Raw genomic sequence first — 12,528 nt, 5'->3', positions numbered from 1 at the left:
TATTATTAAAGCTGTTCTTATTAGACTTTGCACCATTCTTTGTTAACCTCCCTGTGTGTGTGTGTGTGTGTGTGTGTGTGTGTGTGTGTGTGTGTGTAGAGAGAGACATATATTAATCGGATTGTTGTGTGGAAAGGCAAACAGAAGCACCAATTCGGAGCAAACATAGGCCAGGGTTAACAATTGCTGGGGGAATATATTTTTAATGCATTTTTACTGTTGTAACCCGCCCGGATTCCTAGTGATAAATCATTTATTATTATTATTATTATTATTATTATTCCCTGATAAATGTCTCCTGTAGACGGAATAGTTGCAACAGGGGCGCTGCCTTGTATCTCCTTCTCCTCCCTCCCCGCCTCCCTTTTCATAATGCAAACAATGCATCCACACTGCAGAAACAACCCAGTTTGAGACCGCTTTAACTGCCCCCCCTGGCTCAGTGCTAGGAGAATCCTGGGAACTGTAGTTCTGTGAGCCCTCTATGTCAGAAAAACAGCTCTGGGGCCACAAGAAACTACAATTCCCAGATTTTCTATTGTATTTTACTGCTGCATTTTTAGCACTGTATTTTTGTATTTATTGGTAAAGTTCTAAGTGTTTTATTCTGTCGTAAAGCACCATGGGCATTGATGGCACTAAATAATAATAATAATAGTAGTAGTAATAAGTTATTGTATATAATAATAATAATAATAATAATAGTTATTATTGTTTCTTACCACAGTCACCATGCAACATTGCACCATGTACATCAATGGCACTAAATAATAATAATAATAATAATAATAATAATAATAATTGTAAATAATAATAATAATAGCTATTGTAAATAATAATAGTAGCTGTTATTGTTTCTTACCACAGTTACCATGTAACACTGCACCATGTACATCAATGGCACTATATAGTAATAATAATAATAATAATTAGTTGTTATGGTATATAATAATAGTAATAATTGTTATGGAATTGCTGTTGTTATTGTTTCTTACCACAGTTACCATAACAATAACTTCTTCCCACAAACCACAATTAACAGACACACATCAGTTAAAATACGCATCAGTCTTTTTAAAAGGGGAAGGTATACACATATTAAAGCTAAATCACAATCCAAAAAATCGTCTGGATAAGCCTAGTGGAAGAGACTGGTCTTTCATGATGTTCTTTAAAATTGTAATTCCATCGCGTGGAGCTATGGTAGTTAAAGTGGTGTCAAACTGGATTATTTCTGCAGTGCAGAGGCAGCCCGGGTGTCTCGATTCCCCCTTTGGCCTAGGAAGGAGCTCCCACAAAGAAACCGCCACCCCTTCACCTTCTAAATAAATACATCTTAAGGCGTACTTGGGGAAGGAGGGGAATCTAGATCTCCCACTCTGCTGCTGCCTACATTTTTCTTTAATGTCCTCCGTTTTGCGGTGCTTTGCTTATCCTTCGTGGTTAGGAGTATCTCTAGTCATCCTAGATTGAGGCTGCAACCGCCCTGCAAAAATAATCCGGTTTGATACCACTTTGACAGCGGTGGCGCCATGCTGTAGAATTCTGGGATTTGTAGTTTGTTGGGCCGCTCAGGGTGAACAGGTGTCATAAATGCAAAGGCGAACAAGGCACTGCAAAGTGTAGGGCACTCAAGAAAAATGTAAGACATAACAAAGTAAAAGCTAAAAACATGCAAATATAAATTTCTGCTTCTTAGTGATGCTCAAAATGGAGGACGTTTTGAAATTCCTCCTGGACAGAAGGCTGAAATGTAGGACATGTCCTGGAAAAGGAGGATGTCTGGTCACCCTGGTTGTGTAGCAGTTTGACCATGGAGACCAAGGTTCGAATCTAGGGTTCAAATACAATACAGGGTTTGACAGTTACACCTTTGCTTTCTGATGGTTCAATGCACACAAACCTTTTTTTCATGCTTGTTCTTGATGCGTGTTGTTGTGTGCGTTCAAGTTGTTTCCAACTTATGGCAACCCTAAAACAACCCTAAAGCAACCCTACCATGGGGTTTTCCTGGCAAGATATGTTCAGAAGAGATTTGTCATTGCCTTCCCCTGAGGCTGAGAGAGTGTGACTTCTTGCCCAAGATCACGCAGTAGGTTTCATGGTCAAACTGGGAATTAAACCCTGGTTTCCAGAGTTGTAGTCCAGCATTCAAACCACTAGACTGTGCTCTCTCTCTCTCTCTCTCTCATTGGTGCAGCTTCTGCCTCTTAAGATGCGTGTTTCATTTAAACAGCTTACCTCCAAAGTGACCCAAAGCAGCTTTATTTTGGCCTGTCTGTTCCGGCCCACAGTTACCAAAGAGAACCTGGGTTTAATTTTGGGCGTATAAAATTCTTGTAGACTGACAGCTGTACTTAAACTGAAATGCAACTGAGAAGACAGTTTGGGTAGTCACATCCAGGACAGTGGGCAAGTGGTGCATCTGTACTGTAGAAATAATACGCTCGTCCCTCCACTTTCGCTGGGTTTAGGGGCACAGGACCCCGATGAATGTGGGAAAAACCACAAATAACAAAAAAACTATGTTTTTACCTGAGAGGACACCTCTCTAGGAATCTCTAGGTCCTCCAGACATTGACCATAGAATTGTGCCGGAGGAGCTACAAAGGCCTAGTGGAGTGTTCTGTCTAAGAATCTCTAGGTCTTTCAGTGTGACTTTAGGTTAACATTGACCTTAGAGTTGCGCTGGAAAACCTAGATATTCCTAGAGATAACATATTAATAAAATCCATGAATAATCAAATCTGCAAAATCCAAAGCAGCAAATGTGGAGGGACAAGTGTACGCCGCTTTAAGTGCTGTAGCTCTATCCTATGGAATCTTAGGACTTGTAGTTTTACAAGACCTTTAGCCTCCTCTGCCAAAGAGTACTGGTGCCTCACAAAAATAAAAGTCCCAGGATTCTGTAGGATGGAGCCATGGCAGTTAAAGCGGTGTCAAACAGCATGATTTCTATGGTGTAATATCCCTCCTAGTTTAGGATGATCATAGCACAGGCCTGAAGAAGAGAGTGTCAGGTGGTCATTTTCCATCATGTAAAGGCAGGGGAAGATGATGGCCACTGAGAACACTCAGATCCTCATGATCTCCCTCTGAGCCAAAGGAGTGTCAGCAAGGGAGTCTGAGGCATGGCACCCTCCAGTCCACTTCCCTCTTTCCCAGATCCCTTCCTTTGGGCCTAAGGGGAACCTGCCTTTTCAACTTTCGTGCCACCCCCCATGGACCATTCTCTCACGCCTTTTGCAAAGACCTCCCAGAAATATCTGTTGTGAATCCCTCACATCCCTACATGCAAGGCCATGGGTCAAATCTTTCAGGATGGCTGAGCAAGACAGGGCAAGCTGGGGATGAGCTGTGTTTGAGTCACATTGGCTGCTGTGGGGAGAGGAAAGAGGATAAACAGAATTAGAGGGGACTGCCTCTTCTGGCCCCAAAATGTAGCATTTGCATCATGCAAAAATGTTCAAAATCATATAGCAGAAAGAAAAATAATATGACCACAGGCCTATATTTTATCAAGTTGTTGCAATTGTCAGTTAAAATAGTATTCTATTCTCAAGTAAAGCCAATTGTGTGATACACAGAGATCACAAAGAAGCAGTAGTATATAATAAAATTTTGTTCGCTTGCATGCTTTTAAGCATGTTAAACACGTTGTGTTGTATTGTGGGTTACCATGTATATGGTATAAATTATAATAAAGATACTTTGTTTAATAAGTGAAAAGGGGATCAAAGTGCTATAACTGTTCAGTGAGGATATACTCATTAAGGTTGCTAGGAGCAGGGCTTCCATCCATTTAATGGCTGTGTAAAAAGGAATTTCAGCAGCTGTTGGTTATTGCCTGGTTGTGCATTTTATTTCACCTGGCAACCCTTACACTCATAGAAATCACATCCAGGTGTTGCTGTTTTGGCCATGTAGCAAAGCATAATAACACCCCAAAGCCACGAATCAGTGATACCTTTATTGGACCAACCAAAATGTACATTATATAAAGGTCTTTAAAAACCTTACGGGGGAAGGGTGACAATGTTAGTCACAGGCTGACATTTTGTCTAGAGTTGTGTTGTTGTCAGTTCAGAAGGTATTCTATTAGCAACACAAAAAAGTATATCAAAAATATATATTTTTGTGTTACTAATGGAATGGTGCTTCCTTGCCTTCCCTTCCCGCATGGAGTGGATAAATGGTTTTTACCTACACATCAAGTTTGCCACTCAGTTTAGTAATTGAAAAATTCCATTTTTGGGTATCATGGTTTGTTAATGGTCAACATTTGTAGATCAGAACTTATCACAAGCTCACAGACAAGCTCAAGATTATTGGATACCAAACTAACTAAAAGGGGATATCCCAGACAAATGATCACACAGTCTTTTAGTTTTCATAGAGCCCTTTTAAGATCCAGGAGTGGTTTATTCATTCCATTTAACAACAATAATAAGGAAATAATAATTTGGCGCCTTATACAATACATTGAATTAGGAAGATTATTTTGAAATACTGGCATATTTTGAGTGGGATACCAGGATGTTTGCAACTTCTGGTTACAGCTCAGCATAGGACCTCTAGCTTAAAAGAACTTTTGTTGTTATGTGCCGTCAAGTCTTTTCTGACTTATGGCGACCCTATCCTGGGGTTGAGAAAGTGTGACTTGCCCATGGTCACCCAGTGGGTTTACATGTCCAAAGTGGGATTTGGCCCCTGGTCTCCAGAGTCTTAGTCCAGCACTCAAACTGCTATGCCATATTGGCTCCTGAAAGATCTTTTAGTACACAGCAATTTCAACATATTACAAAATTGGTTCCTACTCTTAGTGGCCACTTCTGCTATGGCAGGTATAAATGTTGTGCTCAGTCACTTACAATAAAGACATTTCAACATTCAACTTTGAATAAGTCTATTAAACTAAGAAATTACTCAAGCTGTCAGATGGCCAATGTGATTTATGTAACTATATGCCCTTGTCATCTACTGTATGTGGGCCAAAATTGGAGAGAGGTATCGGTAAGAACTAGTGAACACAAGAGTAGAATCCGAAATAAAACTTTGAATTCAACTTTAGGGGAACATTGCATCACCTTGGGTACTATCAGATTATCTTTGTGTGTGTGTGCGTGCGCATGTGTGTCAGACGTAGTGCCACAACACACACAGAGATAATCATTTATGCCTGCTTCATCATGAGGCCTTTTGGATCTGTTTTAAAAAACAACTATGGTTTGAATACAAATGTCCAGTATCAGCATTTCCTATAGAAAAGTCAGTGAGGGGAGTCATTTCACTTTAAGGAGGACTAGCTTTAAAATCTGAAGTATGATTGCCTACATGTGCCTAGAGCCTGAACCCTGATTAGCAATTAGGACAGGAATATAAAACCTTCCTAGTTTTTGTAATGTTACCTGAACTATCTGCAAGTGTTCTACAAGGGAGAAAAACATCAGAGCAATAGCACCTTATTGGTAAGCAAATGGAATTACAGATGTTGATTTGGTCATAGGTATTAGCATGATTTCTTATGATTGTGTGGTGTTATTGTTTAAACAGAATGTTGAATGCTTTTGCCATGAGCTGCGGAAGTCATCCATGAGAATGAAACAGTTCAATAACTACCTTGGGAAGAACTACTTCACCAATGATTTACTACTGTACTCCATTAAGAGAACCAGCATAGCATAGTGGTTTAAGTGTTGGACTGTGACTCTGGAGACCAGGATTCAATTTCTTGCTCAGCCATGAAACAACAACCACAAACATCTACTTGACTAACTGCAATGTTCCACTAGCAAGCTGCTCACCTTGCTGCTTTTGGATGCTTCAGCGTGCTGTTTTGGTTTATGTGCTACTTGAAAGACTTCTACAATAGGAGGATTTATTGATTTCCACTTGATCCATTGTACCACTCCTTGAGTCATTTACCTCTGTGGATGCTTTAACCAATGATTATTGGTTAAAAGACTGTTTACAAGACTTCCACAAACATAGTCACTGATGGAAGGATGGTGCTATAGTTATATACAGACATTGGCACAAGCATTATAGATATAAAAGACATTATGGTTGTCATTCAGTTATAAGGTTGGTTGTTTTTTGTTTTTTTGTTTTTTGCTGTAGTGATAATGTTACACTTATAATGTTAAAAATGTTAGTTGTATTTATATTGTTAAAATGTTATTGTGGGTCATAGGCACACGCACATAATAATTGGTCACAAAAATATGTTCCAATGTAATATTATTTGATTGCTATTCCCATTACTGAGATTTGCAGTCCCAACAACTTTGCTCATTCCTGGCTTAGAACAGCAGATAACAGTTCTAAGGCTATGAATGGGCCACTGTCTGTTAAGGAATACTGCCTGGTAAAAGCAGGTTCCTTCACTTCGGAGGTAAGAATGAGGCGCCCAGTAATGGTGACATGCTGGGTCCTTCATTCTGTCCTCACAATGAGCAACCAGCAGATATGTTGGGTGGCCTGGTAGGACATACATGCACAAAGCCATCATGGCATGGGAACAGCAGAAAATCAGTTGTAAACTTGCTTTATTCTAGTTCTGGTGCAGCATAGGCCATATGCTATACAGGCAGCTTGCACCAGAATCAAGGGTTTTGGACATGCATCATCCAAACAGGTTGATGCCAGAACTAGTGGAGGGGATGGGTCTTTTGGCCTGTGCAAAGCCCTAGTGAAGGCTAGAGAGGATATATAAAAAAACAGGATTGGGTAGAAATGTTATTTGTTATAGGAATTGAGCTACCCTCTGAAATGGGAGAAAGGACAACAGGCATGCTTTCTGCTTTACAAGGCCTGCTCTTTTTGCACTTGGCCAGATTATCCATTCAATGTTTTATTTAGTATTTGGGGTTAAGAAAAGAGTAGGCAGAACAGTACGTTCTACCCCACTTCGCTACATCCCAGATCCCTGCCTCAGGAGTACATTTATTGGCATCATTGGCACCCTTTCTCCTTACTGACTGCCTGGCTAGCCCCACAGACCAGTCTCCTTCACCTCCCACATGCACATCCCAAATGCGTGACGGTTGTAAATCGCTCACGTCCTAACACATATGGCAATGTGTCAAATCTGTCAGGGTGATTAGGCAGATCTTGAATGTCCTCTCCGGCATAGGCACCCTTAAGGTCCTCGGACAGGACAAGCTGGGGATTCGCAGCGTTCGGATCCAGAGTTATGTTGGCTGTATTAGTATTTGGGCTTGGTGCTGCCACCAAGCCCTACTTTGGATATTTAATCCTCCTCGGGTTTCGGAGGGTGTCAGACCTCAACATCCTCCCCCTCTCTCTCATGTCTATTGGGAATACAAACATTTGTTGGGTTCCTGGTAGTCCTGGCCATAGAGGCATGTGACCAGAGCTTCCCTTTCACTCTCCCTTAAGAAATCAATCAGGCAATTAAGAAAAGTGAATGCTTTAATAAATAAATAAATAGGGAAATTACATGGTAAAAAACTGTAATATATAACAAGTCCAATAGTTTAAAAAACAGATTTTTCAATTATCCCCCTCCCCCGGTTGCTAAAAAGGTAAATAAGTAAATAAATAAATAACCACAGGTAAAGCGTTTCTATATATATTTTAAAAATGTCCAACTCCTCCTGTTGCCAACAGTGTCGTCCATTCCCTTTTCCAAAGACTTAGGAACCTAACCCATTAACCTACCTGTCTTCCTATTATCCTTCTCAGGACTTTTCCCTTGCTCAGTCCTAAGCAATTAGTACCTGCTTACACTTCAGGTCTTTCTCTCCAAACCCCCACAGAAGCTTCTCTTGGCTCACAGAACCAAGTGGGAGTTTCGTCTTTCCATTTCCATACCTCCCACTGGCCAGCATGAACCATCTTCCCTGTGTTAACTCTTCCTAGAACCTAGACTGAGAGCCCTTGCAGGGTCATTACAGGGGTGCTCCCCTTTACAGGGTACCCCAAAACTTGTAGCCAAGCCATAATGATCAAATCTGGCCTCCATTAAATTAATGGAAGGGCAATTGCAGGGGGCATGCCAGGGCATGTGGCAAACCTACACGTGACAGCCTTAAGGACAGACTGCCACGTGGGCTTTTTCTGCCAATGAAAAGTAAGGGAGAAGGGTGTCCTCAGAGAATGGGACTGCTGAATATGCACAGAGGAGGGTTCCTGTGTCAGCATCATGGAAAGTTAGCTGCTCCCCAGTGCAGTTCAGGCACACCCGGATCCTCTTCAGCACTGCACCCCGAGGCAGAGGGTTAAGAAAAGAGTAGGCAGAACAGTACGTTCTACCCCACTTCCCTACATCCCAGATTCCTGCCTCAGGAGTGCATCCATTGGCATCATTGGCACCCTTTCGCCTTACTGATTGCCTGGCTAGCCCCACAGACCAGTCTCCTTCACCTCCCACATGCACATCCCAGAAATGCCTGCCGGTTGTAAATCTCTCACGTCCTAACAGATATGGCAATGTGTCAAATCTGTCAGGGTGATTAGGCAGATCTTGAATGGCCTCTCCGGCATAGGCACCCTTAAGGTCTTCGGACAGGACGAGCTGGGGATTTGCAGTGTTCGGATCCAGAGTGATGGTGGCTGTTGAGTCAAGAAAGGGAAAAAAAGAAGAATCAGGTGGGGCATTCAGTTTCTCATGTTCACCTTTCTCCAGACCTAAATGCAGCAGAAGATTCATATTCCTTCTAAAACCAGCAGATCTCTCATGGACTCCTTTGGTGATTAGAGGACTACTTGCTAGTTTTCTGATTTTACTACACATTCTTCAACAAAAATAACATTAGAAGCCCCATCCTGAGCTTGTAAAACATTAGGGGGAAAGATGTTGAGGACCTTTAATAGTCACACCAAGTCATTGTACCATTTTGAGCAGAAGTCAAGACAAGATTATATTTTGAAGACAATAATGGAATATATCTCTCTCTCATTGTGTACTATGTTTATTTTTATTTAGTTACTTCGTTAATTGTACTTATATTCTACCTTTCTCTCAAAATGGGATACTTATTTTACAATTAATACCTAAATATTAAATTTTCCTTTTCTCATGATTACTACTTTTTTCAAATTTCTGTATATTTGAAATAGATTGTATAATTCATGCTTTATAAATCTAAATTGATTAAGGAGTAGAGTGTTATGATAGATGGGATGGGGACTCATTTATTTTTGAAAGTTTCATAAAATGTTGCTGGGGGGAGGAGAGACTTTTCATAAAAATACCATGCTTTTATTTATTATAAAATTTACATTCTACATTTCAAAGAGCATTAGACGATGCAAAGCCAAAAAGATACCAATAAATCAGTCATTAGGCTGTGTTACATGAGAAAGTAAGGAGGGAAGAAGCTGAGAGGTGATTTTTAAATTGTGAAATCAGATGATTAATTTTAATTGTGGACTGTTTAAAATATGTATGCCTTATTTGCCCTTTTAAACTGTTGCATGTTTTAATTTGTTTTAATTTATGTTCATTGTTGATTTGTTGTTATCTGCCTCAACCGATGGGGAGAGGTGGGTAAGAATTATTTTTAGTATTATTATTATTAAAAGTATTGTTAAAAAACTCATTGTTAAAACAGTTAAATAAAACCCATGGTTAAAACAGTTGAATAAAGTGTTTAAAACATAATTAGTAACAAAAGATAAGAAATACAGCACAGCAAACCATTTCATACACAACTGCTACACAACCGGAATGACAACCTTATTTAACAAGGTAACAAGGAGAAACTTATTCAAAATGGTAAAAAAGTTGATTGAAACAGTGAAGTTTTCTCCATACCTTGGATCAGCCATTGATAAAAACAGGGATTGTAGTCAAGAAATCAGAAGAAGACTAGGAATGGGAAGTGCAGCGATGAAAGAACTGTGACAAGCGCAATGATATTAAACTGAATACCAAAGTGAGAATCACCCAAGCCATGATATTTTCCACCAGCGTGTATGGATATGACAAAGGTACAATGAAGAAAGCAGATAGAAAGAAAATTACACTCTTCCCTCCACATTTGCAGCTTTGGTTATTCATGGATTTTATTAATATCTTCTCTCTAGGAATACATTGGTCAATTTACCCAAAAATCACACTGAAGCACCTAGAGATTCCTAGAGATAACACTTCTCTAGACATTTGTAGCTCCTCCAGCACAATTCTGTGGTGAATGTCTGGCAGATGTTGACCACAGAGTTGCACTGGAGGACCTAGAGATTCCCATAAAAACAGTGTTTTTGTTATTTGCAGTTTTTCCACATTCATGGTATCCCTTCACCCCTAACCCCAGCGAATGTGGAAGGATGTGTGTAATTAACTTGAAATATGGTGCTGGAGAAGAGTGCTAAAGATACCATGGATGACCAAAAAGATAGACAAATAGTTCCTAGAGTATATCAAGCTTGAAATCTCCTTGGAAGCCAAGCTGACTAAATTGAGGCTGTCATATTTTGGCCACATCATGAAAAAAGATGACTCATGAGAAAAGACAAGCATGCTAGGAAAGGTGGAGGGCAGTAGAAAGAGAAGGACCGCATACCAGAAGGATAGACTCAGTCAAGGAGGCCACAGGATCTGAGCAGAGTGGTGGAGGGGATAGCAGGGTTGACATGAGTTGAGGCAGACTCAAGGGCAAGTTAAGAACAAGAAGAAATGTACAGGTGGAGAAAGACAGACATGCTATTTTATACATACAGAGTTTATACACAGATACACATATCTTGTACTCACGTTTAAACAAAATACTTCTATTTTATACACACACACAGACATTTTTATATATATAAATATAAATATAAAAGTCATCTTGTAAGCCAAAAATATGGTATTTTATATATTTATCTTTATATTATATATAAATATCTATATCTATATAAAACATATTTTTATAAGTATACTTAGCACTCTGAGGTCATGAGGGAAGAAAGTAGACAAATACTCGATCCAACATTTGACTTCCAAAAATATGTATGTGTTAAGTAAGCTGTCAAATCTACCCCTGAATACCAGTTGCTAGGGAATTTGAATGGGCAGATGTTAGTGGCCACATGCCCTGCTTGTAGATTTCAACTGGTTGGCCAATATGGAAACATAATGTTGGACTACTGGAGACTTTGGTCCAATGCACCAAAGTCTCTTGTTGTGTTCTCAGATGGATTACATCACACATGCCTGTTTTGATTACTATGAAGAATTATACATCTGTCTTCATCCCAAAATGTTCAGCTTAGGCTTACATGTCTAGAGGAGGAAAGGCAGCAGGCAAGATGTAGTTCCCCTCCCAAACTCCCACCATCAGAAGCATTTTCTGCTACTAGGGATCCTGTTGTTACATACCAGGCTTGCAGTGAAGTCAGCAATCACAGGGATGAAGGACTGGGACTGTAGGATTAGCCAAAACGATCAGATAAATCGCTTTCCTTCCCACTCAAGCTCCCCTGTTCCCTCTGAGCTTACCTGCAATTCTGGAAGGGAAAAGGATTTTCCCAGCCACATACTATGATGTGTGTGTGTCTGTGTGTATACATGTATATAGATGTGGATCGACACAACTACTTGCATTTTTGTCTCTCCTTGGAGTGAGGGCTTGCACATCAAAATGTTGCCACTGCACTACAGGTGCATGATCATACTATGTTATATGCATAAGCCATAGCAAACTTTGGAGTCACACTTATCCTGCAAAAAACAAACATGTCATTTTCTGACAAAATCTCCCCCCCCCCCATCCTACTCCCACCCTTCCTTCAAATTTGGTCTTTTTCATGAGATCCTGCATTTTACCTTTCTTCAGATGGAGTCCAGATATTAGAGTGTCTGAGGAAGAGAAGGGAAAACAGGTAAGAATGTGCCAACATAACAAGTCCTGTTATGAAACAAAGCAATACATCAATGGAAGAGAAGGGGATAATCTTACTGGGTTCATAATGGAACCAGGAAAATGACAGAAAGTGACGATTTATGCTTATTAACTGCCTTCCAATGCCCACATATAGAAAAAACAAATGGAATTTGCAGCTATTTCTCATTACCTTTGAATTTAGTTGTGACGTTTTCCAGAAAGGGAACGAAATCAAATAAGTCCCAGTTCCTCCACTTCAGCTCCACAGGAAAAGTCAAGGGATCTGTAGCAACCTCAGTGTTTTCACACCTGATGGAGAGAAACCAATGTTAATCCTTCAACAATTTTGGGGGAAATCCTCTTCTTCTCCATAGTATATTAAATCAAATAGACACATCTTTTTTAAACATGGTAGGTGCGCTCCAGTTGATTGCTAGTAAATGAATGCTATAGCCTTTGCAGAGAGAAATATTTGGGATGCTATTATTATTATTATTATTATTATTATTATTAACATTTATTTATAGAGTGCTGTAAAGTTTGCACAGCGCTTTACACACTAAGGGTCAAATCAGGGCCAAGCAGCATACAATCTAAAACAACATTACATGATTAAAATATCTAGATTATATTATTATTATTATTATTATTATATCTAAAATAATATTGACTAGTATACAATAAAGACAAAGTAAGC

At 39.7% G+C, this 12,528-nt stretch overlaps 1 long non-coding RNA gene across 1 annotated transcript; it reads right to left on the bottom strand.

Moving 5' to 3' along the window:
* Positions 1-11,414: 11,414 nt before the first annotated feature.
* LOC149320964 (uncharacterized) lies at positions 11,415-12,136 on the bottom strand. The gene is made up of 3 exons (XR_016274842.1): positions 12,022-12,136; positions 11,774-11,806; positions 11,415-11,668 (listed from the first exon to the last, which is right to left on the bottom strand). It is a non-coding gene; the product is annotated as an uncharacterized LOC149320964 (long non-coding RNA).
* Positions 12,137-12,528: the final 392 nt, after the last annotated feature.

The sequence above is a fragment of the Sceloporus occidentalis genome, unplaced genomic scaffold, assembly GCF_023333645.1.
Source record: "Sceloporus occidentalis isolate IW3139 unplaced genomic scaffold, rSceOcc1.0.p SCAF_1, whole genome shotgun sequence".
NCBI lineage: Eukaryota > Metazoa > Chordata > Lepidosauria > Squamata > Phrynosomatidae > Sceloporus > Sceloporus occidentalis.
The sequence above is the reverse complement of the archived record's forward strand: the minus strand, read 5'-3'. Positions and strand labels throughout refer to the sequence as shown.